The sequence below is a fragment of the Myxine glutinosa genome, unplaced genomic scaffold, assembly GCF_964187855.1.
Source record: "Myxine glutinosa unplaced genomic scaffold, kmMyxGlut1.1 SCAFFOLD_2236, whole genome shotgun sequence".
Classification (NCBI taxonomy): domain Eukaryota; kingdom Metazoa; phylum Chordata; class Myxini; order Myxiniformes; family Myxinidae; genus Myxine; species Myxine glutinosa.
The window spans coordinates 22,684-27,500 of NW_027618331.1; positions in this window are offsets into that span (position 1 = coordinate 22,684).

The following is a 4,817-nucleotide window of genomic DNA, read 5'->3' on the forward strand; positions in this document are numbered from 1 at the left end:
CATCCAGCCATGTAGCGTTTTTGGCCAATGGTGAAGAATCAATTAAAAAATTCTAGTAGCCGGATCCGAATCCGGATCTTCACCAAAATCTAATCATTTCGTCCTTGTGACATGCGCTACTTCTCTGCCAAATTTCGTCCGAATCCGTCCACAACTTTGACATATCTTGTTCACAAACGGACAGACAGACAGGGTGACAACATAACCTCCATCCACCTTTGGTGGCGAAGGTGATGAAATGGTTCCTTGGTATACTCTCTGCAATCGATAATGTGTCATTTGTATGATCAATAATTCATTGATAAATTAACCAAGACTGGAGACTCGAAGAACCAGGGGGCGATTTACCAGATTATGTTTTTGTCGTCGATGACAACATGGTGACGTCACACAGCAGCTTTCATTTTCGGCCTCCACCGATAACATAAAAACCCAGACCTTATAGACCTAAACACACACCACCAACCACAATATTGTCACCTTCAAACCTCATCAGCTATAATCATCGTAATCACTTTACTCAACTAGATGGTATTCATAGAATACTTACCCTGTGCAGTAAACTTGGTGTGAGCCAACTCTTGTTTTTGAACATTTTTTTTTCTTTGATCCAATATGGCTGCCAGACCACGTGAGCGATGACATCATACATTTATATTCTCTAATATAATTGTTGCATAGATCACGCTCAATACATTTCAAACTGATCCGACTAAGTGTTGACCGTGTCGAATTATGACGTCATAATTATGGCACCAATGACGTCATCGTTAACACCTATTCCCCATATGGAGTTCTTTACAATGAGCCATGTTCCACTTTTTTCCAAGCAGAGGTTTTGGAGATAGAGGTGCAACATTTTTCGGTTTTTCCAAGATAGCGCCTGTATCACATGACCTATGACGTCATGATTATCATTAAATTATTCTATAGGAGGAGGCACTCTGATGGTGAAAATTGTGTCAATGAGACCAACAGTTGCTGAAAAAAAAAAATTCATAATTATCGGATGTATAAGTGTTGTATTTGTCGAATAATGACGTCATAACGAAGGCACCGATGACATTAACATATCTTATTCCCCATGGGGAGTAGTTGACAATGAGCCATGTTTATATATATTTTTTCCATGGAGTTGTTTCAGAGATAGAGGTGTAACGTTTTTCCAAGATGGCGTCCGTACCACGTGCGCCCCTATGGTAAAATTTCGTGTCAATCAAACCAACGGTTGCCGAGAAAATGATTTATTTTTTAAATGCAGACACGTACGGCACTCAGCACATGTACGGCACTCAGCACATGTATGGCACCCAGCACATGTACGGCACTCAGCACATGTATGGCACCCAGCACATGTACGGCACTCAGCACATGTACGGCACCCAGCACATGTACGGCACCCAGCACATGTACGGCACCCAGCACATGTACGGCACTCAGCACATGTACGGCACTCAGCACATGTACGGCACTCAGCACATGTACGGCACCCAGCACATGTACGGCACCCAGCACATGTACGGCACCCAGCACATGTACGGCACCCAGCACATGTATGGCACTCAGCACACGTACGGCACTCAGCACATGTATGGCACCCAGCACATGTACGGCACTCAGCACATGTACGGCACTCAGCACACGTACGGCACCCAGCACACGTACGGCACCCAGCACACGTACGTACCTGAATGCTTCACCCCGCTTTTCGCTTCACGAGCGCAGGGTAATGAATACACCACCAAGTGCACGTTGTACAAACATGACTATGAGGTTTACATGGCCAATCAGAATGCATCATCTCTTCCAAAATGAACCAAACCATTTCATTAATTTCGCCCCGAAACCTCAATCCCCATTCATAAAAAAAACGATTCATAAAAACCTGAAAAAATATCAGAATGGGTTATAGTTAAAAAAAGAAAAAAAGAAAAAGTTAACAGTTGAAAAACTTTCAAACCAACAAAGTCTAACATTCATTCTGCTGGAGTACCTGTATATATATAGCTAGATAGGTAAATGATAGGCATCTCAAAAAGTTTCACCACGTATGAACTTTCAACAGGTTATCAATGTAACATACACTCTACAGAGCGTCGGTGCTGCCCAAGTAGTGTTTTGGGAAAGGTTGTGTTACCTGGTTTGCCGGTGCGTCCCCAGCGGCCATTAAAGGCAGGAATTTGCCATTTATTCAGGATACCGGAGATAACTCTCCCACCTTTTTGCGAAAGACGTACCGTGGGTTAAGGTACATCCGCTGATCGATTCACACACATTCATGTCTCATCCTGCATGTGAAATACCAGGGTGGCAGATTCGAACCTAGGCTGGACAGCTCAAAGGTGTGCGCATACCTTTAGGCCATCTTACCAATGCATACTTGTGAAACACAATCAAATCTCCTCAAACAAGCCTTACCCCTAAACCCCAGCCAAACTAATTAATCTTCCATTAGATTCTTCATTTTTAAAATGACAATTATTTAATTCAAGACAGTTGTTATTATTTATTCAAGATAAATTTTTCATTATTATTACGATTATGAATTATTATTATTATTATTATTATTATTATTGCGAATTATTTAATTCAAGACAAACAGTCTCTCCAGTCGCTTTTGCAAACGGACGAGGTTAAACGTGGTATTTTTACAATATCATGAAGAGAGCAGGTCAAGCATTATTCTGTTTCACAACTACACGATACACAACAACAACTATAAAAACATAATTCGTGGATTATTATTGTAATCAAATATAATAAGTCGATAGTGCAGACAGTTGTGCACATCAGCTCAGGACAGCCTAGGACCTCTCCCACCCCTTCCACCGACCATACCCCCAACACCCATCCTGCCCCTCCTAAAGAGTCACAGCTCACTGGCAGCACAACCTCCTCCCCTCCCTCCAACTTCCCTCACCCCCCCCCCACCCCACTTCACACACCCCTCCCCACGGCTTAAACCCCCACATCACACACCCCTTCCCCCATCATGCTCTCTCTCTCCCTCCTAAAGAGTCACAGCTCACTCGCAGCACAACCCCCCCCCCCCCCATTGCCCCATTCCCACCTCCCCACCTCCCCACTCCCCAGAAAGTCACAGCTCAATCGCAGCACAACCCCCTCCCCATGCCCACCTCCCCACTCCCCAGAAAGTCACAGCTCACTCGCAGCACAACCCCCTCGCTATGCCCACCTCCCCACTCCCCAGAAAGTCACAGCTCACTCGCAGCACAACCCCCCCCCCCATGCCCCCACACCAAAGAAAGTCACAGCTCACTTGCAGCACGACCTCCTCCCCATGCCCCCATTCCCACCTCCCCACTCCCCAGAAAGTCACAGCTCACTCGCAGCACAACCTCCTCCCCATGCCCCCACTCCAAAGAAAGTCACAGCTCACTTGCAGCACGACCTCCTCCCCATGCCCCCATTCCCACCTCCCCACTCCCCAGAAAGTCACAGCTCACTCGCAGCACAACCTCCTCCCCATGCCCCCACTCCCCATTCCACATTCCCCACTCCCCAGAAAGTCACAGCTCACTCGCAGCACAACCCCCTCCCCAGAAAGTCACAGCTCACTCGCAGCACAACCCCCTCCCCAGAAAGTCACAGCTCACTCGCAGCACAACTCCCTCCCCATTCCCCATTCCCACCTCCCCACTCCCCAGAAAGTCACAGCTCACTCGCAGCACAACCCCCTCCCCATTCCCCATTCCCACCTCCCCACTCCCCAGAAAGTCACAGCTCAATCGCAGCACAACCCCCCCCCCGCCCATGCCCCCACTCCAAAGAAAGTCACAGCTCACTCGCAGCACAACCCATTCCCCATTCCCCATTCCCACCTCCCCACTCCCCAGAAAGTCACACCTCCCTCGCAGCACAACCCCCTCCCCATTCCCCATTCCCACCTCCCCACTCACTCCCCACTCCCCAGAAAGTTACAGCTCACTCCACACAACCCACTCCCCAGAAAATTACAGCTCAGTCCCCACAACCCCCTCCCCATGCCCATGCTCCCACTCCAAAGAAAGTGACAGCTCACTCGCAGCACAACCCCCCTCCCCATGCCCTATTCCCATCTCCCCACTCCCCACAAAGTTACAGCTCACTCCCCACAACCCAGTCCCCACAACCCCCTCCCCATGCCCATGCCCCCACTCCAAAGAAAGTTACAGCTCACTCCCCACAACCCAGTCCCCACAACCTCCTCCCCACAACCCCGCCCCCACAACCCCCTCCCCACAACCCCGCCCCCACAACCCCCTCCCCACAACCCCGCCCCCACAACCCCCTCCCCACAACCCCGCCCCCACAACCCCCTCCCCACAACCCCGCCCCCACAACCCCCTCCCCATGCCCATGCCCATGCCCATGCCCATGCCCATGCCCCCACTCCAAAGAAAGTCACAGCTCACTGACAGCAGAACCTCCTGCGGATACAAATGCTTAGGAAGAGCTCAGAGCTGGCAGCAATTTCTCAGTGTAATGAATGCGTGATTTGCAGCTGTTTGTTGTTCCGCTGTGCTCGTGCTTGCTCTGGCTAATGCATAGCAATTAAGGACTAATTGGGTGCTGATGGGAAGATGCTTATCTGGGAATAAACCCCGTGGAGCCAGACGTTAAGGCTCCACTAATGAAAATTGCTACAGGGCCTAATTTCCGGCCCTGGAAAGCTCCGTTCTGTTTTTACACTTTATTTAGATTCTTATTTTACAAACCAATCATCTTGGGAATACCTGCTATGTTCCTCATTAATTACCGCGTTGTGAACTGAGAAATCCTCCCGACTAATTATATTATGGAATAAAGAAAACTTT